Below are 26,747 nucleotides of genomic sequence, written 5' to 3'. Positions count from 1 at the left end.
TTGCCTGTGTCTATGTGCCTGTGATCATGTGATGTATCTGACCCCAGGAATGTGTCAATAAAGTTTCCCCTTCCTGGGACAATGAATTCACGGTGTTCTTATTTCAATTTCCAGGAGTGTAGATCATTTTCGATTTGAAGGATGAGTTTCAGTCTAGAATCTGTCAATCACTGTTTTTATTCTTTCAAACAGTCCAGTTCTCAGCAGTGTTGCAAATCTATATCATAACATGTCTTATAGTCACAGAGTAACCAGGTTTTATGGAATGGTCAGTTTCACTTTAACATACTAAAATGAAACATTAAAATTTCAAAAGAAATGTGATTGGTGTAAAAAGCTTGTAATTTTAATGAATATCTTCTACCAAATATAAAAATATGCATTAAACATTCAATAGCACTAAAAACAAAACAATACAGAGAATTTCCTAAATTGAAAAACATATTTTATTAAGGGGAAACAGTTAAAATTTTAAAATTGTCTCTCCTATTACTTTTGATTAAACCATTTCAGAGGGAAATTTGTATATCCAAATTCAAAAGTAGCACCATGCTGAAATTTCCTCCATAGTGCGAACTCAATGCTGCCAATGTATGGCGGCCCACCATCCCTATCTCAAGATGGTAGAGGTTAAAACATATTTAAAAATTTAATAATATTACTATATGCAAAATCATTTCATTCATTAAAAAGGTCTCCCATCATTTTATCTGACGAGCATAAATCTCAAATACCTTTAGCACATTTGAACAGCAACTCTTTGGAGACCTGTGCAGTATTTCCATCAGTTCTCCTATTTTACACATTCCATGTTTGTTGCTTTTTGTGTGTGCCCCAAATGTTGTCCTGTTATTATTTTTTTTAAACTGGATCTAAATGTTTTGTCTAGTTTGACCTATATAATACTTTATTAAAGAAAAAAATTTAAAAAGCCACTGGGCCAGTAGGCGACCTTGCATAATGCAGTTCATTTCAACATGTCTTGTCAGGCTGGTGGCTTTCAGCATTCTCATATTATCCTTCAATTTGTACATATTGTATAAAGATGACTACATTATACACCATTCAGTATCACTCGTGTGTAAGCCAGGCTATGGAACAACTTAGTTGTTGGAACAATTGTGTACACTGTTCTCATGATAATAGCTGTTATACTATTGCAAATAATGAGCTTTTGATCCAATTTCTACTGATGCAGCTGGACTATTTCCTATATGACTGTCAACCTGCAAGATACTGTCTGTCTACAACCTGCCTTGCTCACAGTGACGTTTTCAATTATGAATTGCTATTGTTTTGGTACTTACAAATGCATTTTGTTGCATGCTTTCCAATGCTTATGGCATATTGCAGATGGCCACTGAAACTAGTTAACAAACTTTAATTCTGGTAGGAAAATTGCAGTCTAGGCATTAAAAGTTTTTACTTGAAAATTTTTTTTTAATAAACCAAATTAAGATCATGTTAGGCTTCACTTATATAAAATTTATTACACCCTGCACATGGATGAGTTTGATCACATCTGCTTTGGAATCCGTAAAATAAAATTCATAACCATTTCTTAACAAGCTAATTCATGAATTAGGGACAAATGAGACATAATTTTATTTAGATCAGCATCAGTAACTTTTAACATTTATGCTCTATTAAGAGTTAAAAATGTTTCGTATGGTATTCTCCATCTTATGTGAAGAACACTGTTTACAATTACTTTTGTGAAGCTAACTTTAAGGCGAGATGAGGCCTCTTATACTGAGAATGTGAATTTCTGTCAACATTTAGCCCATCATTTCTGAAACTATTGAAGATATCACTACCTAATTTTTACCAATTTTACATCTGGGTATATTTAGTTCACTGATTTACAATAGAGAAGGTACATGCATTGGAAACTGATTTTCATTCTGCAGCTGGCATCAGACTAAAGAATTAATGCTTGTCACATCTTTCATGTGAAACCCAATGACAACAGAAAGTGTTTGTTTGTTTCACATGATTTGTAAACCAGAATTTTGTGCACCCATGTGATACAGAACTCTCACACTAGTCTAATCTTATACAGGGCAGATCAAAGAAAATGCATGTTTTTCACTACTGAATGACTGGGACACGGCTCGATAAAAATAATGAAAATGAGCATTAAGTGATGGATTTTTAATGCAGTTTTGAAATATACATGCTTTAATTAGGTTCAAAAAATAATGTCTTGGAGATGACGTCCAACTTGCTGGATACAAATTTGGATCATCTCCCGAAAGTTATGCATGGCTCTCTCCAGCATTTCATTTGGCACAGCTTCAACTTTCTGACGACTGGAATTCTTCATGTCATCGATTGTGCGAGGCTTGTTCATGTAGACTTTAGATTTTAAATATCCCCACAAAAAAAGTCGCATATCAACAAATTGGGTGAGTGAGGGGGCCGGTTAACATCACCATATATCGACATAAGATGTCCTGGGAACATTTGTCGAACCACTTCCATGGATGCTCTCGCCAGGTGAGCTGTGGCACCATCCTGCTCAAACCATATTACTCTCATGTTCACTTGACACCTTTCAAGTTCTGGGTTAAGAAAGTTGCTTAACATTTTATCGTAGTGCACTGATGTCACAATAACTGCAGTTCCTTCCCCTTCAAAAAAATAGGGTCCAACAATCCCCATCTTTGAAACACCACACCACACTGTAACATTTAAACTGCGGAGAGGTCTTTCATGTAATTCACGTTGGTTCTCCAGCGCCCAGTACTGACAATTTTAAACATTGACATAACCGTCTGCATGAAAATGCACTTCATCACTCATGAAGACTAGGATCTGCATCTTCCGTAAAAATTTCGTCCATTACGTGACAAAACTATCTGTGCTGCACAAAATCCCCTTCAATAAGCTGCTGGACAATCATTATCTAGTACAGGAGAAACTTAAGGTCATCATGTAAGATGCGCTGAAGCGTACGACATGACATACCCAGCGATACAGCCTGTCATTTAGCCCCTCATCAGCATGTACTAGCGGTTCAAAAAACATGTGTTTCCTCTGCTCCACCCTGTATTTGTTTTATTTATATGTATTAATAGGGACAGAAAACACAAAAGAATGAACATCAATGTGAGTGTGTCAGCTGTTGTTACCCTGGAACAAAATTCGGAAATGTAACCAGCAATATACAAACAGAATGTGCCAGTTCCACTAAAAGTGACTGTGTTGTTCTCACAATGGGATCAAACGATGTTTACTGCAACGAGGCCAGTGCATTTATAAGAAATCTGATCGTTATCTTGCAGTTGCTATTGACTACAAATGTGATAGTAGAGAATTTACTTCTGAGATTTGATCTGGTGGACTGGTCTTGTATAAATAGTGAAATTTGATGAACAAATCAAAAATTATAACATTTCTGCTCCAAGTATAAAAATGTAAGACTTCTTGATGTCAACAGCTATGAAAACACTAGTTTCACAATGCATGGTCAACATTTAAATCTGTCAGGTAAAAAGAGACTTGCATCAGACATAAACAAAGTTGTTGACATAATAATTCATGGAAACAGCTGTGAAAACAGACGGGCTATTGCTCTAAATCCCAACATGCAGGAAAACTAGTGGAAAGGGCCAACTCCAACCAGATTTGGGCCAATATAAACAATCCAGAACAGGACAAAATTCAAAGTGACAAACTAAAAGTACCATTAAGGCTCATGCACTTAAATATACAATATCTCAGAAATAAACAGAAAATTATTGAGATTTATTGTCCACCAAAATCAGAGGTAGGGCATTTCATTGATATTGTTTGTAGAATAGTGGGACACTGTGACCCAAATGAGGTAACAATACTTGGTGACTTGAATATAGAGGCAACATCTTACAATAACCATAACAGCAGGCTAATAGATACCCTTAACTCCTATAATCTTATGAATGGAGTAAGTTAAGATACAAGAGCAACTCAGTCTACTTCTAGTACAATAGACTACATAACACTAAGTAAAGAGGTAAACGATAGTATTAGATGCTGGAATGTGGACTTCCACTACTCAGAACACAAATATCAATTTGTAGACTATGAACATACAAGCATCCAAGAAAAGAATCAGGTCATAGATCATAAAAGAATGCTTAAAGAGAAAATCATTAATGCTTTTAAAAGTAAACAATTAGCATCTGAGGAATGGCAACTAGTTCTTCAGCAAAAAGGGCCCGAATACAAATGGGCCAAATTTTATGATATTATTTTACAATATCTTAATTTATGCTGTCCAGTGAAAGACATTAAGAAAGTAGTAAGTAGTAACTCACAACAAAATGATTAAACTCAGGCAAAATATCGAGGATCTAAGTGTGCTACATAAGTCAAGTAAATTGCAAATAAGGATAAGCACAATCAAGCTAAAACCCAATTTCAGGAACAGCTCTCAAATTTAAGAAAACAGACCCCAGATAAGGAAATAACTTGGTCAACAAATACAGGGAAGACTGCATAGAAAATAATAAATAGATATTGCAAAGCCACCCCTAAGTTAGATGCTCATATTGACAGAATCCAACATGAAGGAAACTTTATTAAAGATACAGATAAAATCTGAAATATATTTAATGAATATTTTATATCTTCAGCTGTGAATCCAGTTAATAACACTGGTCTGACTCGGATGGTACAGTCTTACCCTAGGCTGGAAACTGCTTTTGAATTTAAGGAAGTGAGTGTGGAGGAAATACGAAAAATAATAAATAACTTAAAGAATAAGACCTCTTCTGGCTGGGATGGACTGAGTAGTATTATAATTTAAAAATGCAATAAAGAATTATTTGGAATAATTACCCATACGATCAACAGTAGTATCAGGATGCACACATTTTCAAATATATTGAAGAAAACTACAGTCAAACCAGTGCATAAAAAATGACTGAAAGAAGAGTTATCAAACTTCAGGCCCATATCACTAGTACCAATTTTTGGTAAAATATTTGAAATTGTTTTGTTGACACAACTTATTGATTATTTCACAAAGAATAATTTACTAGCAGAAACACAACATGGCTTCAGAAAGGATCACAGTAGAATTACAGTAAATACCAAATTTCTCCACAAGGTGTACGATGTACTCGATGAGGGAATGCAGACAGCAGGGATATTTCTGGTCCTTACTAAAGCATTTGACTCAGTGAACCATGAGCTACTACTAAGTAAACTAGAAACTTACAATATAAATGCCACATTCATACAACTACTGATCACTTATCTAACCAATCATAAGCAGTGTACAAAGCTGAGTTATGAAAATAATGATCAGATCAAACATTTCCAATCCAGCTATGGAACAGTAAAACAAGGTGTACCTCAGGGCTCCATATTGGGCCCTTTCCTTTTCCTGGTCTACATCAATGATTTAGAGGCACCTCTGTACTCCCAATTAGTAAGTTATGCAGATGATACCTCACTTTTGTTCTTTTGCAAACAAACTAATGACTTGACATTGGCTGCAACCGATGGCTTAAGTCAAATAACTACTTACTTCCATGATCAATGTCTAAAAGTCAATATTAGCAAATCCCAGCTACTACCATTTAAACTTGGTAATTCATACCAAACCTGTATTGATAATATAAGTGGCATCAAAACAGTAGACACTGACAAATGTAAATTTTTGAGGATATACCTAGACGAAAATCTTAGAAGGGTAGACCTTATCAATTTTGTATGCAATAAAATCAGCAGTTCACGGCACTTAATTAGCAAACTATCAAAATTAGTCTCTGAAAAAACATTAAAAACTACTTATTATGGGACAATATTTGCATATATAAATCATGGAATAGAGGTATGGGGATGTGCTGCTGATAGACACATGAACAGAATCCTAACACTGCAGAAAAGAGCAATCAGGACCATGCATCGACTGGGATACAGAGATTCATGTAGGGAAACCTTTGTACAACATAAATATCTAATAGGATATTCATTGTATCTGTACAAATTAATAACAATCTTTGTAGACCACAGAAATAATGAAACTATGTGCTCTGATGTGCATACCCATAACACAAGACAAAAAGATTGCTTCTTCGGAAACAGTACTAAACTAAAGACAACAGATCATAGTCCTTGGATTAATGGCCAGATAGGGTTTCTATAAGATGCCACAGAGGTAAAGTATTCAAAAGGGAACTAAAATCATTCTTAACTCTCAATTGTTTGTGCTCACTGAATGAATACTGATATTAAAATGTAGTTATTCTTAAATGTAGGCCTAACTATTATACCTATATGACGTACTATTCGAAGGTGATTGTAATATATACAATTTTTAACAACATGCTGTAAATTCAAATACCTGTACTATGTAACAACTATATGTTGCATTATGAGGTACTGTACCATATATTGCCAAATGCATCACCCTTAAGTGGCTTCTTGTACATGTGAATTGCAAATTCCTACTGTTTGTACAAAAATTGTATAAAATGCTATGACTTTGCAAATGTCACCAGTTGGTGATTATATGCAAAAAAGAAAATAAATAAAAATAAACAATCAGATACTCAGCAGCACTGCAGTGGTAGCAGTATGTGTGAGACTGGGCAGTAATGTTGTTGCTCGTGTACTGACTGTTCTTCAAGTTTTACTGTCCATGTTAATACATATTGATAAACAAAATTCACAGTAGACTAATTTGGGACTGCTGTACCAGATAGCCACATAAAATTCTGTTTTAAAAACATTTTGTCCATAGCAGGAAATGGAGAAAGAAATCGACACTTTCCATTGTTAGAATGGTGCTATGAGCATTGTTTATTTGGACTGACTCCAGCTACAAAATGCAAAACAAAATTGAATTGCAGATATCTGCTGAATATTGAGAACCAGAGAAAATATGCCTGGTTATTCTTAGGAGAGACAGCACATAAATATATATATATACACCACCACCCCCACCCCCCACCCCCCAACAGATCATGCCACCTGGCTGAAGCCCACAGCTAAATTTAACAACTTGTCTGCAGCCATATACCATGGAACACCAGAGATTCAGACACAAACATGTGCAATATATGTGGCATAAGAATACATGGGCAAACAGGGCACCTAAAATTTTGCGGAAATGGAGGGTGCTATTGATGTGTCGTTTTCACAGAGTAGGTTGATGGTCAGGGGCCCTTATTGTTAGCCAATACACAGATTGAAATAATACTTAGAAAGTGTATTTTTCATAAAAACATACACTTTTTTACATGGGCCCATGCCTATTGACATTAACAAACAAGAGCAGGATAAATTAGAATGTAAGTGGTGTTTGTTATAGAAGTCTAGTGCAAGTTCTTAACAAGATATCATATTGTACAAAGTTCCCACACTGACACTTGTTTGTGTCATTCAACCTGCTTAGTTGCTAGGCATGATGTTATTGTTGCTTACAGTGTGCTTGTGTGTTCCTTGAGTGCACCGCAACTATCTAGTCAGTTAGTGTGTACGGTACAAGCTGTAGGTCGTGAGTGGATGATGTGATTTGCCAATGCAGAAAAAGCTGACAAGCTCATTGTGTGTGGAGAGCTTCACCAGTTTTCCTTCAAAGAATTCTTTTGATTGGTGAGAAGGATTCATTCACAAGAATGGTGGTGCATGTAACACACTTGGTTTTATTTCTTCATTACTTTCTACTGAAGTAAATTAAAATTTAATGTAACTGCTGTTGTGCTTTCCCTGAGGCACCTATTTCGAATGTAAAACAGAAATGCAATTGAATATAAGCACAAAAAGCATCTCATAATAAGTTAAATAAATGTTATAATAATTAATAAACATATATACTTTCACTATCTTTATTTTTCATTGCATATCACTATGTAACTATTCTTTAAGTAGTCATCAACATAGGCCTACATTCTCTTTGTAATGCTTAATTTGGATTGAAAGAGTTTAACATAGAAAATTATGTAACACCTCTTTAACATAAGTCATAAGAATGTTGAGGACTAACAGTCAATTAAACTACTGATCCTGTCAAACCATTAAGTAGCCAAATAGAATTACTTACTGTACCAAGCAAGACAAAAGAAAGTGTTATTCTATGTCACTGATCACTTGCTTCCCCTTGACCGTGCTCCTGCCCCCCCCCCCCCCCCGCCCCCCCTCCTTATCACCACCCTGCTGCCACCCAGAAATCGCCACTTCTCATAGGTGTGCGGTGCTACTCAGTCCTCATAATAATTTTTAAAATGAAAACAAGTCTGAAATATTAAATATTTTGTGGACCAAAATGTAACTCTTGCAGATCACTGGTGGTCCACAGACAACTTGTGGGGAACCAGTGCATGATAGATGCTGCATATGTGTATTGTGTCATGTTATAATAAAAGCATTATATAGAAAGTGCATCATATTCAGTATATTTCTGGTACACTCCCCTGTCCTATACAAGGGAAACTACCTAAATTGGTGAGCCCTCTATCATGAATGTCATGATAACCACAGAATTTCAGACTGAGTTCCAATATTGCATGTTAACAGTGCAGTCGTTGGACATGAAACCTGGTTTGTCAGCCATCCCATACAGCTCTACTGCTCTGTTTTCATCAGGATTTGTTGCCACTCAGCATTTATATTGTCTTCACCAGCAAACAATGTGGAAAACCAAACCGGATGCTATTACAAATGTTGCTTCTCAAGATACAGTGAGTCTGACAACAATGGACATGAATGGAGCCATTATTAGCAAACCTGCACTTCAAACCTACTCTGTCAAGTTTCAGTGATAATTCTCATTCAGTGTTTGTGCAGTCAGATATGCAGGCTGCATCTTCCACGCCTATTGTGCCACTGTTTGCATCATTTGATGCAACCATTTCACATGCACAACCATTGGGAAATTTTGATATCATGTTTAGTGCTACAACCTCATCACAGCTGCCATTACAGCCCCAGTTGTACCTCAGTATTCAGCTCTCACAGCATATCTATCATCACTATAAAAGAACGCTGAACTATACCTCAACCTAAATTTCTGCCTTTCTGTCCTGATCAAGTGACATTGTGGTCTTCAGTGGCAGAGTGTGTCTTTTCTTCATTGGGCATAGTGGATGACAATTCAAAGTTTGTTGTGCTGATCTGCCATGTTGCTGAATGTGCTGAACTGATTAGTGACATCATACTCGCCTCTCCTTCTTACAACAAATATGACTGCTCAAAGGCAATTTCCTACAACAGGTCGCTTGCAACTCAGAGCAACACATGCACCAAGTGATCTGTGAGGAACAACTCACCAGGGGGAGGGGGGCAAGGGGGGCATCTTCTTAATCGTGGCACTGAATAATTTTCTTGCTGGATGCCACTTTGATGCCAGAGTACTACACTCTAGACACTGTGGATCGTCAAGTTCCTACCTCATTTACACCTAGCCATGATCGTGCATGAGACAGAACAACTGAATGAGAAGCTCATCTTAGTGGACAGTTTGTTTATGGTTTTGCAGCGCATCAGTGATCTGCAATTGACCAAGAGTTGCTTGCCATTTATGAGCCTGTGCTCTACTTCTAGGAGGACATAGAGAGTCATAATGTCATCATCTACACTTACCACAAACACTGGCAAATGCCATACGTCACCTACGAACAACCACTAACCCACAAAAATTTTGCAGTCTTGATCTCATTGTCCAGTATGCCACTAACATCCATCATCTGTGCAGAGAGGACAATGTTGCCACCAATGCACATGATCTCTGTCATTCTCAGTTATTGCAGACTGGCTGAGAAACAGGAGTGCGACTCAACAATTTCTGTCTTACTCAACGACAATTCCTCTAATCCCAAAATTGAATGCCTATCAACTCCTGGTTTGGGTGCCAGCATCCTCTGTGACATGTCGTAGCTCAGGCTTTGACCATTCCTCCTCACATCAATGCGGCAACCTATCTTTGATCATCTACACAACATCATCCATCCAAGAGTTAGACTGATCATCAGGCTGGTCACCAAACATTTTGTCTGGCAGGGTTGGCAGGGTATCAGGCATGAGTGCTGTACATGGATGCAGGCATACCTTGAGTACAGACCCAGTGAGTTGGCCTACATATGCAGACACCACTAGGCAGCTTTGACATACTTCCATCAGATGCACATGGACATCGTTGGACCTCTGAGTCAGCAGGGTACAGATATCGACTTCCTATGATTGAATGTATTTCACTCTGGGATGAAGCTGTACAAGTCACAATCATCCTGGTGGAATCCACAGCCTGAGCAGTCAATGTCCTGTTTTGGTTGTCTGGATACCATTGCCATCAGGATCATAATTGTGAATCTTTGCTTTTCAATGCCCTCTGTAACTTCTGCAGCATCTCCCTCCATCGTGCAATAGTGTACCATCTCCAGGACAGTCGTATCACGGAATGATTACACAATACAATGGAAACGGCACTCATGTGCCATAGTGAGCATGGTCTGAGGCCCTCCTGTAGCTGATCCTCAGTGTCTGTGGAAAGAGTACATTGAAGGCTTTTGTGAGAGGGAGAACTTCTCTCATGATGTGATAGAAGAAGAAATGAAAGTTGAGTTGGAAGAAGTAGCAGATCCAATATTAGTCAGAGTTTAACAGATCTTTGGGTGACTTGTGATCAGATATGCCAGAAGGAATAAATAATATTCCACAAGAATTTCTAAAATCATTGGGGGGAGTGGAAACAAAACAACTATTCAAGTGGGATTGTAGCACATATCAGACTGGAGACAAACCACCAAACTTTCAGAAAAGTATCGCCCACACAATTCAGAAGATGGCAAGGGCAGATAAGTGTGAGAACTATGGCACAATCAGCCTAATGTCTCATGTATCCAAGTTGCTGACACAAATTATATTTGGAAGGATGGAAATTGAGGAGTTGCTTGATAACAATCAGTTCATTTTTAGGAAAGGTAAAAATATCAGAGGTTGATAATAGAATCAAGTCTTAAGAAAAATCAAGACACATTCATTGGATTTGTTGGCTTAGAAAAACCATTCCACAATGTAAAATGGTGCAAGACGCATAAAATTCTGAGAAAAATAAGAGTAAGCTGTAGGAAAAGGAGGGGAATATACAATGCATGTGACACCCAAGAGCGAACAATAAAAATGGAAGACCAAAATCAAGTGCTCTGATTACAAAGTGTGTAAGACATTTCAGTCTATGAAACTGTAAATGAGAGCCTTTACCAATACACATACATGTACGCCCACATTTAGGGGGCTCAATAGCCATTTTTTCAGCTCTATGAAGAAAAAATGATGTGGGATGTTTAAGTAATTTAAAATCCAAATACCGATTTAGACTGTAAATCAAATGACTTTAATAACAGGTGAACTGCGAGCAAAAATTAAGGAACCGATAAAGGCTATTTTCATCCTGATAAGTACGTTTCCCAGCAATTATGAAATGACTAACATATTCCTAAGTAAAGGACTATGAGAGGAGAAGATCCACACAATTTTCAGTTTTCTAGAAGCCAAGTTAGTAAAACAGTTTCAGGACAGTGGGTCTACTGAAAAAATAGATTTCAGTTGTTATGCTTCAAACTTGGTTTGCAGACACACTCCCACATGTGAAGATATTTTTTTGTGGAAGTGCTGCTTTGACACTTCCTCAGAATGACCAATTCTAAACACCAGGAGTCACCCCCACCTCTTCATCGAACTCACCACAGGACGGACAGCGCTGACTTGCAAGACAGATTGGCAGTATAGAAATAAATACTTTCTTCCCAGAGTAGTAACATTAATGTGTCACCTCTGAGGTAATAAAACTGGAAGACACACTCTATAGAGTTCCACTCTGAAGCTGCTTCTGGACACTATCAGCCAGTTAAAGTACATTGGAAGAGTGTCATGCAAGTCAGTGAGAATCGTAGTTACAGCATGTTGTGGACTTCATTACTTTGAAACTATGTGTGTCCAGCAAATAAGTAATTACAGTCAAATTGCACTTTTAGAAGATGGACACTAAGGTCATGATTGTGATGACGTGGTTGCATTCAGGGTGGCAGGCAGTGCACCAACTGCTGTTCAAGACGTGGTAAAGCAACATGCTGATGCACTCACACCCTTGTTTCCTCATCTCGTTCTCTCTCATGGCTCATTGACTGTGTGTGTGTGTATCTTCCCTTGATTGGTTCTCTCTTAATACTATAAGCATTTTTCCCAAAAGGCTATTAGAACTCTCATTATTATTTCCTTATGCAATTCATTTATTTATTTTTTCTGTGGGTAGCATGACTGTGTCAGTAGTATTCTAGAATTGTGGATTCTTGGCTCTTCCTAAATTGTGAAGACTGCCTCACTTTTTCCCATTGTTCTTAAGAGTGATATACAAACTTAATTCAATGGCAGCATCTCAGTTACTTCTGTAGACCTTTCCCCTATCCTCAATTTATTTAATCACAACTAAAACATCTGTTTTCAACTATGAAACCTGGTACTCATGAGCATGGAAACAGGTAGTTTTGCAGGTAAGGCCTAATTAATCTGTGGTATTGCTGGAGGGAGTGTCTGAGCTGCAGGTACATTTTTGATCATTGGTACCCCTTCTTTTCTTTTAAATAATCTCATTGCAAAGAGAGATGAGTCAGTGAAATAGTTCTCTCAAAGGCGCCACAGACCTGAGCTTTCTTAAGCACTTATCACTTTGATACACTACAGACATGGTGACCATGACAGGAGCTGGCACAGGTTCCATATAAAAGCAACTCACCCACAGACAGTAGGAGAGAGAAGAGCCCATTTCACCTTTGCCATAAGGACATGAGCCTGAAACAGTGGTGGCAACAACAGCTGTTTCCCACTGACCTAGCTTCCCCACAGTGGCAGATATTTCCTTTTGAGCTGTTCCACCAATAGAGAGAAAGAAATTCTATGTGGGCATTGCAGTGAACTTCAGAGGGATCAGGTGCAGCATCCCTCACCACTGCTGATGCTGTCAATACCTGGTAGCTAGTGCTGTGCTGAAAAAGTTGCCCCTCCTGAATGAGTGGTTCAACAACCTGCAAGGTGCAGCAGACTACCTTCCCTAGACAGGGGTGCAGTGGTGGTAATGTTAGGCAATGTGATGGTGCACCATATAACATCACATCTACCGTCACCACTGCTGACTATGCTCTGTCATCTGACAACATGATGAAGCACCATGCTCAGCTATCAACAATGCTGGACAACAAAAACAACAGAAACAGTCAAGTACCGCTATGTAATCAGCTGCAGCAGCTGGGACAGTGTTTGAAACATTCGTGGTGTGTACCACTTCATAGACAATGGTAAGAAGAGGTGGTCTACAGACTAGTGTGACAACTGTTGTCATAGGAAAGCTAGACAGGAGCAGAAATGATTAGCAAACAGATTAACACAGTAAACAGAAGATTTTCATAATGTATATTTCTCCAAGAGAACGAAGACTCAATACAAATTATGCAGAAACAGTCCAGCTCAAACAACAGCAACAACAATGGGGTTGGAGAAGCAACTAGGTGGCATCTGCATGGTGTCCAATAGAGAAATGGCTCTGAGCACAAGTGGGCCCTCTCAATGCCACCAGCCCTCCTATATTGCAGCAGCAGAGGGTATATGTGGTAGACTGCAGCTGGAAGTGTGGCTCAGTGGGCTCACATGACTGGGTCCACCAGATTCTGTGGAGACACTGCCAGTGTCGGATGGAAACTTGTTATTCCACTACCAGCTTAACCCAGTAGGGTGGTATCGATATGTGTCATCACACTTTGCCCATTTGATGGCCACTATGCAAGCTTTGAGTGAGAAATTAGATGCAAAACACACTAAGTTAGAAGTGTGAGACCATAATTTAACTGAGAAACTAGATTCTGAAGCAAAGAAATTAAATGTGCAAGCTGCAAAGATAGAAACTAAAGTAGACCTGCAAGCACAAGCACTGCACAAAGTAAATAAGTCATTCACGATAGTTCTTCACTGCTGTGTGAAAAATTCTCAGGATGATTGTATGCCCAGGCTCAGGATTTGCACTCATAAGGACAGACCTTACTCAACAGTGATGCAAGACTAGACACGGTTGGCCAGTGTTTCTCAGGTAAAAAAGCACAAGTTGTTAACATACCAGAAAGAGTACCTGCTCAGAGCACTATCCTGGAGTTGCTGTCTTATGAGGTAGGAGTGGCCACGACAGCACATGCAGAACAGCTGGGTTCAGTAGAAACTACAAGAGGTACAACTTTGCTTCCGCCGTTTGTCAATAGGTGGCGAGAACGGTAAGTAGCCGTTGAAAGAAACAGATCACAGACATCAGGCAGTTAGCTTGGATCTCGGTCAACATAACCACATTCAAACATTAGTTGATTTGTGTCTGCATCATTTAAAGTTGTTCTTGATTGAAAAGTCAGTTTATGAGTGTAATTCTTGTCATTTGTGGGAGGTGTTACTGTTTTGTTTCAGTATGAAGAAAACAGTGGCTGTGTCTCATCCAATGCTCTCAAGTACGTATGGTAAGGACGCTATTAGTGAAAGAACATGTTTTGAGTGGTTTCAACGCTTCAAGAAAGGTGATTTCAATATCATAGACCGCAATAGTGGTGTAAGAGAGAATGCTTTTGAAGGTGCAGAATTGGAGACATTGCTGAGTGAAGAATCACGTCAAACTCAAGAAGAATTGGCACGATTAGTGGGAGTGACACAGCAAGCCATTTAAAAATGTCTCAAGGCTATGGGCATGATTCAGAAAGAAGGAAATTGGGTCCCGTGTGAGCTGAAACCACATGACGTTGAATGGCATTTGTGTGTTTGTGAACAGTTGCTTCAGACGCAAAAACAGAAGGGATTTCTGCATTGCATTGTGACCAGGGACAAAAAAATGGGTTCATTACAATAACCCTAAACGCAAAAAATCATGAGGTTATCACGGCCATGCTTCCATGTTGACTGCCAAACTGAATATTCACGGCCAAACTGAATATTCACGGTTCCAAGATCATGCTCTGCATTTGTTGGGACCAGCTTGGCGTCATCTACTATGAGGTATAAAAACCAAGCAAAACAATCACAAGTGCTCATTATCAAATGCATTTAATGTGTTTGAGCAGAGCATTAAAAGATGAAAGGCTGCAGTACAGTGAGAGGCACAATAAAGTGATTTTGCAGCACGACAACCCTCAACCCCATGGTGCAAAAGAGGCCAAAACGTACTTGGAAAAGTTAAAGTGGGAAGTCCTACTCCACCCAACGTATTCTACAGACATTGCTCCCTCTGACAATTACCTGTTTAGATCAATGGCGCATGGCCTGGCTGACCAACACTTCCAATCTCATGAAGAAGTCACAAATTAGATCAATTCATGGATCGCTTCAAAAGATGAACAAATTTTTCAGCATGGGATTTGTATGCTGCCCAAAAGATGGGAGAAAGTAGTGGCCAGTGATGGAAAATACTTTTAATGATACATGTGTAGCCAATTTGTTTCATTAAAGCCTCAAATGTTGGGGAAAAATGGTGGAAGCAAAGTTATACACCTTGTAGAATCGATGATAATGAATTGAGAAGCAATGGAATTGTACAAAAATTGAAAGGCTGTTAGAAGAGGTAACGAAGAAGATATCTGACAAATTAAAATGCATAAATTGTGAGTGTCACATTGGATCAGCAGGTTTCCCTACCTAGTGTGGTCATACTTATTTGGCAGGTGTAGCAGCCCTTGATGCTGCAATAGCAGTCACTACAGATGCAGAAGCAGCCTGCACATGAGGCTTGAGTGCCAGCTAACAGTGCCTCCCATTGTGTGCACCAGTAGATTGCCACATGCACAGTTGGTGGCAGAAGCAACTGTAGTTAATGATATTTCCTTTTCCCTGATGGACTCGGAGATAGCTTGTCGAACCCAAGTAAGATCTTGCCCTGAGTCTGAAGTAGCTAAATTGGTTACTTCAGCACTGAAGCAGTGTCCTATTCACTGAAGGAGCACCACACTTCCACATAAAGGATGACCCTTCACATTGGCATGCTGCTGAAAACATTCCCACTCCATCATGGGAGAAATTCGGTGTGGTGAAATCATTCGTTCTTCTTGCAAAATTTCGGTATGTGTATCGAGGACCTATGTATCAAACCATAATAGGAGATAAACTTATTCAGGCAACATTTAACTTCCAAGGTGAGCCTGAGGTGGCAGGTTACAGGCAAATATTGTTTGGACTTTGCACAGTGAAATAAAGAGCTCACTAAGCAATCATGTAAGCAGAAAGTCGGTCGCCCTCAAATGACTGATATGCTGTACAACACTAGTGGGGGGATCCTGAGAGAATTTTTTCTGTGTGAAGTGTTTTCAGTATTTCACTGAGACCATGAGGAAATGGTCCTGACCATTTACCAGAGACTACCCAAATGGGCAAAACAATGGTTATTATGAGCACTACCTGTCATCAGCATCAAACAGTCACTGGAAATGATATCAGTGCTAGACGATTTCCAAGAGGAGAGACAGTGGCAGAATGTTGTCAGCGAGGGACAACACCACACTAGTAACCAACAAGTATCCTCCAGACAATCTGAGATGAAAGCCAGTCATTCAGACACTTTTACTGCCACCAATTCTGCTGAGCAGGACAGTTATTGGTGCAGCTCGAGAACTTGTAGAGGAAGAAATGCAGGTCAAATCATTGGTGATGTGCTCCGTCAAAAAATTTGGATGACAATGTGCAGCCAGTAGCAATCAAACCTGTTGCCAGCACTAGTCAGTGAAACTAGATCACACAGTCAAATTACTCCCTCTGGCTGTATCTCACAATCCAAGACAGAAGAACAGTTGCTCCAAGTATCCACTAGCTGACCTTGAAAACTTATCAAAGGGAGTGTTTTGTAACTAATACAAAGATCCTCTCAAACACCAGAGTAGTCATTTCCATTATTGCTGAGTTGTATTTCAATATCTTGAAAGACGGCGTGTGAGTAGAAATTTTTCCTGTAACTTCAGCCGTGATAAAAGGTATGCTAGAAGTGCAATCAAAAGCTATAAATAAACAAGTTTTATTAAAACTGTCCAGTGCTATATGGTTCCATCCGGCAATTGTAGTGTATCACCTCTTGATACCAACCTCATTAGCTGCTGAGTGGCCAGGCATTATGTTCATACATGTCTGCATTTCAGGATCACTGTGGAAGGCTGCCAATGTATACTTACCATAAGCAAGTAAAGGAAAGAGAGTATGTTTATTTGTGCCCCTTCCCATTCCATTATCAGAGGTAGTGGAGAACGAAATAGATAAGATGACTGAGTGGAATGTTATCATTAAATCAAAGAAATATACAACAATGCAATTTTTGCTGTCAATAAAGCCAGAGGAGGTGTAAGACTAGTGTTAAATGCTTGCTGCCTCTAGACCTTCCTGGTTTGCTTTGAAAGGGTTAAATTTTTCTCTATCCTTGGCAATGTATCATACAAGCAAATTCCAATGTCAGGAGGAACACCATCGAGTGTATTTTGCGGTAGATGGCTAATGACACCACCAGTGGGATTCACAGTGTAGTAAACTTTCTAGTAGTTCCACATTCACTCAACAGACGTCAGGGCCAAGCTTAATGGTAAGCGCCATTGTCCGTCTGTTGCGGAAACATAATGGTAAGTGACAAAGAGAATGGCGGCAAGTAAAAACATCTCCGAGATTATGGCAACAGTGAACATGCAGAAGACGAGAAATATACTTCCAATGATACTAATATCTTTGAGAGGGATCCAGAATACATTCCTAACAATTCAGATGACTCAGAGGTATGTTATTTTGTAAATATACTGTCTTTAGTATGTTTCACGAACATAATGTTAAGTGCATGTACATACCATTATGTTCCTGAAGTACGTTAATTTTGAGGTTATTTTAGAATGGTTATATTTGTTGGCTAAGTGGTGTGTGAATGCACATTTCTCATTTATATTGTTACATGTAATAATAATAATGGTAATGGTAGTAGTAGTTTTCGTTGTTATACAGGTTAATAGCGATTCAGATCATCTTGCCCAAAACAACGAACAGTGTATCGCTCCTGCAGAAACCATTCAGGAACAGAAAAGAGGTCGCCTCGGAAAAGGTGCTGCTGTGGCCAAAATAAGAACTGGAACATGGTACTGTTTTGGAAATATCTAATTTCAACTGTTAGATTTTGTGTGATTGATCACCACTTCCCCGTGAGTGGGCAAACAATGTTGCCGTTCGATAGAGATTTCGCGACAATTGAAAATTACATTCGCCGACAAGTACAAGAGGTGTACAGTCCAGATCAGTGGTGCGAGATCATCAAGAAGAATCCATTGCTTGTATGTAATATGAAAAGAGAGGATTTCTATCAAATACGATACTCTAAGGAAGCGTTTGTCTTCAGGAAGAAGACAGTTGATGGTCGAGATGTCAACCTAAGGAAAGTATGTAGGTGGAAGGTGACCTCCGAATATCCATCATCTTTATTCATCAGCAAGACATTTTGTCATGACATTTGGCATGAAAGAAGCTTCAGGAAACTTGGAAGGCAAGGACCAGTTCCTATGCTTCGACGTAAATAAAGAAGAAAAGAAGAAAGTTGCTGACGTCCTGTCGCTCCTAAATTACATACCTCCTGTCCACCATGGATTTATCCTATCACTAAAGCCAACAGTGTTGGATAAAAAAGACATTAGTAATGAGAGTGATTAATGATTTTGCAGTTTCAGTAAAGTGTTGAGGACTTACTGTAAAATTTAATATGTAATGTTCTGTCACTATGTGTTGTTAATGGTGTATGGTAATGTAATAATTTTTGTATATTTAATTTGTTTTAGTCAGTTCTGAGTTTCATTTATGTCTGTATAGGAGAAGATAGATGTTCGAATCACTACAGAATAAAAAGACTGTTCAAAGAAAAAATATTCAGATTTGCAGATCAATTGAAACTTTAGATGCGCTGTATCTCGAAACTGTGATTTTGGCGCTTACCATTTTGTTCCCCCGAGAAGCTCAATTCTCTCATTGAGAACAATACCCTCCACCACCTGACTTTAGCCACAATTTTTTCCTTGCTGCTAATAGATTGCACTATGGTGTTGTGGGTGAATCTGTGCCAGGAACATGGCAAGGGAGATGAAAAGAAATGCTATGTGATTTTGTTTGTTTGTTTTAGAAACTGTATGATGAGCAACAGTGAGCAATACTATAGTGAGACAGAGAAAGAGCTATTGGCAGTAGTCATTGGTTTTAATGATACCTATTAGGTAATCAGATAATGGCAATGATTGATCATTGTGCACTAATATTCCTGAACAGCTGTCGGCACCTGAATGCCAGATGATGCACAGTGCACTTCCTTTGAAGGAGTTTGACTATACCATTCAGTATGTATCTGGTAAAGACAATGAGGTTCCAAACACATTATCTATCTTCCTCCCAGAATGCCTGACAAAGATTTGGATGACCATGTTGCAGTTTGATAGATCAATCCATGTGACTTTTCTTTATGATGTTGAACTCACTTGATGTCTAGTTTTATTCTGTGTTGTTACACTTTGTAATCACAAAGTGAATAAAGTATATCGTTATGATAAAGTGGTGTTAAAAGTTATCATTACTCGCCACACTGGTGACCTCAGCACAGATACCAGCATAATACCTCCAGCATCGTCAACTTTACCACCAACACCTTCCGCCATGACACTGGGAGCATTAAAAAATTTGTCGTCACTATCTACAGGTCCACACACATGCAGCTCAAACTTAAACTGAAGTTCTGTTTTGAAGGGACATACAACATGGCTGACATTGATGAGCCAGTGTTGGGCATTGATTTTCTATGACACTATGGCCCTCTCTCCAGATTTATCATCAGGAACGCTGCTCCATCACTCTTTTGAGGGCTCCCTCATCGCAACAACCACACATTCATGAGCAACAACAGCTGCCCCTTTGCATGAGTTGGCTGAACTCACATTTCACACTTCGGACCTGGTGGATTCACTGTGCAAGCTACTCAGCCAACGACATGACATTGCAGCCCTATGCGTGGCCAACATAGTGCTGCAGACACTGATCAACACTTCTGTGGACCTGGCATGTGCATGAACAACCATTGCAACATTTTCAGTGGCTAAAACTACTACAATGCTGGATACTGCTCCAGTTTTGCTCTCTATGGACAACATTCAATGTGAATTGTCTTCTTCCTCTCATGGTGAGCAATCCTCCACATTGGCAGACTACGCTTGCTCTACAGCTGTCAAACCAGCATGCTCATGTCAAGCCCGCACACCCTCACGCCACCTCGCACACCACCAACACACTACCTGATGGCAGAGAATCTTCACCACCTTTGCCATCTGTTCTGCAGGTCAGTTCTAAGTTTCACAGTGCTGCATGTGATGACGTTCCCAGCTCCAGAGTGCCTTCTGCTCATGCAGGCCCAGTGAAGTTCACCATTAAAGTTATTATGAACAGTACATGTCATTGACTACATAATATGGAAGGACTCTGTCTGTTGTCTAAGAAACTTTGCGCCACAAAATAATGCATTCAGGAACTTTTACAACTAGGAATTGTATGTCCTCATGGCAGTAATTGGTCATTACCTATTTATCTCAACCTTCAGAGTTTGCAGAGCATACCACAGTCTCAGTGCTCGCACAATATTTAGGCAAAGAGTAAGGGCTCTCTTTGCCTAAATATGTCTGCTTGTGTCTGTGTATGTGCGGATGGATATGTGTGCGTGTGTGTGTGTGTGTGTGTGTGTGTGTGTGCGCGAGTGTACACCTGTCCTTTTTTTTCCCCTAAGGGAAGTCTTTCCACACCTGGGATTGGAATGACTCCTTACCCTCTCCCTTAAAACCCACATCCTTTCGTCTTTCCCTCTCCTTCCTGAAGAAGCAACCATCGGTTGCGAAAGCTAGTAATTCTGTGTGTGTGTTTGTGTGTTTTGTTCTTGTGCCTGTCTGCCGGCGTTTTCCCGCTTGGTAAGTCTTGGAATCTTTGTTTTTAATATATTTTTCCCATGTGGAAGTTTCTTTCTATTTTATTTACAACACATAATTTGTTTCTATTAAAAATTTCGTCAATGGAGTAGAAGCAGTTGGCCACTAGTAAGTCTTTCAGGCTCCTTTTAAACTGATCTTTATTTGTAACTAAATGTTTTATGTTTGCTGGCAAATTATTGAAGATTAGTGTTCCTGAGTAGTGGACCCCTTTTTGAATTACATTAAGTGCTTTTAAGTCCTTGCGCAGATCATTTTTGTTCCTGGTATTGTATGTATGAACTGAACAGTTTGTTGGAAAAAGAGATATATTATTTAGGACAAATTTCATTAAGGAGTAAATATACTGAGAGACAGTAGTCAGTATACCCAGTTCTTTGAAGAGATTTATACAAGACGTCCGTGAGTTTACTCCACAAATAATACGTATTACACGCTTTTGGACTCTGAAAACTTTTGTTTGACTTGAAAAGTTACCCCAAAATATTATTCCATCTGACATTATGGAATGAAAGTAGGCAAAGTATGCAAGCTTTTTCACTTTTATGTCGCCTGTGTCTGCTAACACTCAAATTGCAAATACAGATTTGTTAAGACGTTTCTGCAGTTCTGTGGTGTGCTCCTCCCAATTGAATTTATTATCAAGTTGTAACCCCAGGAATTTAAGATTGTCAACCTCTTCTATCTGCTCTTCTTCATACTTTATGCATATGCTGGGTGGAAACCTCTTACAGGTTCTGAAATTCATGTAGTGAGTCTTTTCAAAGTTTAATGTCAATGAGTTGGCTCTAAACCATTTATTAATATCCATTAAAATATCATTAGCAGATCTTTCTAGAAGTACACTCGACATACTATTTATTGCAATACTTGTGTCATCTGCAAACAAAACGAACTCTGCTTCTGGCAGTGTAACTGATGAAAGATCATTAATGTACACAAGAAAAAGCAATGGCCATAAGATGGATCCTTGTGGGACACCACATGTAATTTCTTCCCATTCTGATGATGACTGATGACTTAATTCACTAGTCCCTTGCACTGACACCCTTTGTTTCCTGTTAGCGAGGTATGACTTGAACCATTTTGCAACACTGCCCGTGACACCATAGAATTCTAATTTATTTAAAAGGATGTTGTGGTTTACACAATCGAATGCCTTTGACAAATCACAGAAAATACCTGCTGCTTGCAACTTGTTATTTAAGGAATTAAGTACATTTTCACTGTAGGTGTAAATAGCCTTTTTGATATCAGAACCCTTCAGAAATCCAAACTGTGTTCTTGATAATATGTTATTTGTGGTCAGATGGTTGAGAAGCTGCCTGTAAATTACTTTTTCTAAAATTTTTGAGAATGCTGGCAAAAGTGAAATCGGTCTGTAGTTTGATGGCATCTCTTTATCCCCTTTCTTGAATAGAAACTTAACATGTGCATATTTGAGCCAGTCAGGAAATGTCCCAGTTATAATTGACTGGTTACACAAGTAACTTAGAATTGTACTAAACTCACAAGAACATGCCTTAATTAACTTTGTTGATATTTCATGGTAAGCACTAGAATGCTTTGTTTTTAAAGATTTTATTATGGAAGTTATTTCTTTTGGTGAAGTGAGTGACATATTCATGTACCTGAAGCTATTTGTAAAGGCTAGTTTCAGATATTCAAGGGCATTATTTACTGATCCTGACAGTCCCATTCTACGTCCCACATCTGAACATGTCGCTCACATTATGAGCTTACCACCACCTGTCACTTTGTGACCTACGTTGCTTCTTGGGCATAATCATTTTTTTCAGGGGCCACATCGCCTCCCTGCAGTCTCCTCTAACTGACACCTTACACGGTAAACATACCGCAGGTGACTGCAAGGTTAAGTGCAACCAGGGCATGGCTCATGCCTTCAGTGACCTAAAAATGGTCCTAGCTAATGGAGACACACTGGTCGATTCCAGTACCAATGCATCTACCTCAGTCACTACTGACATCGTGATTGGTGCCATGCTGCAGTGACACATTAACAAGGACGCTCAACTACTATATTTGTTTTTGTAAAAACTACCTCCCTCTCAATGTAAGTGGTACACATTTGACAGTAAGCTACTAGCCATATATGAAGCCATACACTATTTCTGAGAGGATATTGAGGCATGTGACATCACCATTTACACATATCGCCATCGCCTGGTTGACGCACTGTATAACCCTGCTAGTGATCTCCCCCCATGTCACTCTTCAGGCATATGGATTTCATCAGCCGTTGTACAACAGACATACATTTTATGAGAGGTGCGGATAACATCATAGCAGACTACATGTCACGCATTAATATTATTATGAGCCTGTTTGATCCCACACAGCTCGTGCTACTACAAATTAGTGATCCAGAGGTACAGTCGCTAGCTGCTGACAACTCCACCTTCCTCCTCATTCAAACACTCCCCTTCCCTGGTGTGACACAACCGATTCTTTGTGATTATTCAACTAACACACCACAACCCCTTGTACCCCATCCCTTTTGACAGGCCATTTTCTCTTCTCTGCACAGTCTAGCTCATCCAAGTGACAGTATGTCTAGTAACTGAATGTTTCATTCAGCCACACATCAAGAAAGAGTGTCATGAGTGGGCATGAGCCTGTGTATCTTGCCAACATGCCAAAGTTGGTTGACATGCACATCCCTCTCTGGAACACTTTGAAATACTGGAGGGATGTTTCAAACACGTTCATATGGACCTTGTTGGTCCCCTACCCAACTTGCAACAGCCACTGTAACATTTTGTTAGTCATTGATCGTGTGACACGGTGGATACAGGTGGTATCTTTGAACAATATCTTGGTGGATACTGTGGCTCGAGCATTCATTACGTGCTGGCTCTCCCATTTCGGCTGCCTTACATCCATCACCACAGATCATGGCAGGCAATTAGAATCTCTACTGTTCAAATGATTGTGTGCCCCATGTTGTGCCAAGTGTTTCCATACAACAGCCTACCACACACAAAGTACATCTACATCTACATGACTATTCTGCAATTCACATTTAAGTGCTTGGCAAAGGGTTCATCGAACCACAATCATACTATCTCTCTACTATTCCACTCCCAAACAGCGAGCAGGAAAAACGAACACCTAAACCTTTCTGTTCGAGCTCTGATTTCTCTTATTTTATTTTGATGATCATTCCTACCTATGTAGGTTGGGCTCAACAAAATATTTTCGCATTCGGAAGAGAAAGTTGGTGACTGAAATTTCGTAAAAAGGTCTCGCCGCGACGAAAAACGTCTATGCTGTAATGACTTCCATCCCAACTCGTGTATCATATCTGCCACACTCTCTCCCCTATAACGCGATAATACAAAATGAGCTGCCCTTTTTTGCACCCTTTCGATGTCCTCCGTCAATCCCACCTGGTAAGGATCCCACACCACGCAGCAATATTCTAACAGAGGACGAACGAGTGTAGTGTAAGCTGTCTCTTTAGTGGACTTGCTGCATCTTCTAAGTGTCCTGCCAATGAAACGCAACCTTTGGCTCACCTTCCCGACAATATAATCTATGTGGTCCTTCCAACTGAAGTTGTTCGTAATTTTAACACCCAGGTACTTAGTTGAATTGACAGCCTTGAGAATTGTACTATTTATCGAGTAATCGAATTCCAACAGATTTCTTTTGGAACTCATGTGGATCATCTCACACTTTTCGTTATTTAGCGTCAACTGCCACCTGACACACCATTCAGCAATCTTTTCTAAATCGCTTTGCAGCTGATACTGGTCTTCGGATGACCTTACTAGATGGTAAATTACAGCATCATCTGCGAACAGTCTAAGAGAACTACTCAGATTGTCACCCAGGTCATTTATATAGATCAGGAACAGTAGAGGTCCCAGGACGCTTCCCTGGGGAACACCTGATATCACTTCAGTTTTACTCGATGATTTGCCATCTATTACTACGAACTGCGACCTTCCTGACAGGTAATCACGAATCCAGTCGCACAACTGAGACGATACCCCATAGCTCCGCAGCTTGATTAGAAGTCGCTTGTGAGGAACGGTGTCAAAAGCTTTCCGGAAATCTAGAAATACGGAATCAACTTGAGATCCCCTGTCGATAGCGGCCATTACTTCGTGCGAATAAAGAGCTAGCTGCGTTGCACAAGAGCGATGTTTTCTGAAGCCATGCTGATTACGTGTCAATAGATCGTTCCCTTCGAGGTGATTCATAATGTTTGAATACAGTATATGCTCCAAAACCCTACTGCAAACCGACGTCAATGATATAGGTCTGTAGTTAAATGGATTACTCCTACTACCCTTTTTGAACACTGGTACGACCTGCGCAATTTTCCAATCTGTAGGTACAGATCTATCGGCGAGAGAGCGGTTGTATATGAGTGCTAAGTAGGGAGCTATAGTACCAGCGTAATCTGAAAGGAACCTAATCGGTATACAATCTGGACCTGAAGACTTGCCTGTATCAAGCGATTTGAGTTGCTTCGCAACCCCTAAGGTATCTACTTCTAAGAAACTCATGCTAGCAGATGTTCGTGTTTCAAATTCTGGAATATTCCATTCGTCTTCCCTGGTGAAGGAATTTCGGAAAACTGCGTTCAATAACTCTGCTTTAGCGGCACAGTCGTCGATAACAGTACCATCGGCACTGCGCAGCGAAGGTATTGACTGCGTCTTGCCGCTTATGTGCTTTACATATGACCAGAATTTATTCGGATTTTCTACCAAATTTCGAGACAATGTTTCGTTGTGGAACCTATTAAAGGCATCTCACATTGAAGTATGTGCCAAATTTCGCGCCTCTGTAAATTTTAGCCCATCTTTGGGATTTCGCGTTCTTCTGAACTTCGCATGCTTTTTCCATTGCCTCTGCAACAGCGTTCGGACCTTTTTTGTGTACCACGGGGGATCCGTTCCATCTCTTACCAATTTATGAGGTATGAATATCTCAATTGCTGTTGCTACTATATCTTTGAATTTGAGCCACATCTCGTCTACATTCGCATAGTCAGTTCGGAAGGAATGGAAATTGTCTTTTAGGAAGGCTTCTAGTGGCACTTTATCCGCTTTTTTAAATAAAATTATTTTGCGTTTGTTTCTGATGGATTTGGAAGAAATGGTATTGAGCCTAGCTACAATGACCTTGTGATCACTAATCCCAGTATCAGTCATGATGCTCTCTATCAGCTCTGGATTGTTTGTGGTCAAGAGGTCAAGTGTGTTTTCGCAACCATTTACAATTCGCGTGGGTTTGTGGACTAACTGCTCGAAATAATTTGCGGAGAATGCATTTAGGACAGTCTCGGAAGACGTTTTCTGCCTACCACCGGTTTTGAACAAGTATTTTTGCCAACATACCGAGGGTAGGTTGAAGTCCCCACCAACTATAACCGTATGAGTGGAGTATTTATTTGTTACGAGACTCAAACTTTCTCTGAACTGTTCCGCAACTGTATCATCGGAGTCTGGGGGTCGGTAGAAGGAGCCAATTATTAACTTAATTCGGCTGTTAAGTATAACCTCCACCCACACCAATTTGCAGGGAGTATCTACTTCGACTTCACTACAAGATAAACCACTACTGACAGACACAAACACTCCACCACCAATTCTGCCTAATCTATCTTTCCTGAACACCGTCTGAGACTTCGTAAAAATTTCTGCAGAACTTATTTCAGGCTTTAGCCAGCTTTCTGTACCTATAACGATATTAGCTTCTGTGCTTTCTATTAGCGCTTGAAGCTCAGGGGCTTTTCCAGCG

Source organism: Schistocerca gregaria, chromosome 5, assembly GCF_023897955.1.
Source record: "Schistocerca gregaria isolate iqSchGreg1 chromosome 5, iqSchGreg1.2, whole genome shotgun sequence".
In the NCBI taxonomy this organism is placed as follows: domain Eukaryota; kingdom Metazoa; phylum Arthropoda; class Insecta; order Orthoptera; family Acrididae; genus Schistocerca; species Schistocerca gregaria.
Note: the sequence above shows the minus strand (reverse complement) of the source record.